Here is a 448-nt window from a genome sequence, read left to right as displayed (position 1 = left end):
AAAAGACTCTGATGCTGGGAGGGATTGGGGGCAGGAGGAGAAGGGGATGAGAGAGGATGAGATGGCTGGATGGCATCACTGACTCGATGGACGTGAGTCTGAGTGAACTCCAGGAGTTGGCGATGGACAGGGAGGCCTGGCGTGCTACGATTCATGGGGTCACAAAGAGTTGGACAGGACTGAGCGACTGAACTGAATGAACTGAGCGGGGGTGTTTCCAGGTTTGCCCCTATTCCTTTGGGAGAAAAGTAGAGAAATGGAGAGAGAAGGAATATACTGGACTTCTCTTTGAGATTGCATCAAAGACTGGCTTTTATCACAGCTCATAATTGTATCCTTTCACAGTGGCAGTACCTATCCAAGTGATTGGTGTCATTTGCCCCTTTCCAACTTCCTCAGATTCTGTTATTTACTTTCCTGAATCTGTTTCCTTAAGTATGACTGAAAT

The sequence above is a fragment of the Bison bison genome, unplaced genomic scaffold (genome assembly GCF_000754665.1).
Source record: "Bison bison bison isolate TAMUID 2011002044 unplaced genomic scaffold, Bison_UMD1.0 scf7180017864379, whole genome shotgun sequence".
Lineage (NCBI taxonomy): Eukaryota > Metazoa > Chordata > Mammalia > Artiodactyla > Bovidae > Bison > Bison bison.
The sequence above is the reverse complement of the archived record's forward strand: the minus strand, read 5'-3'. Positions refer to the sequence as shown.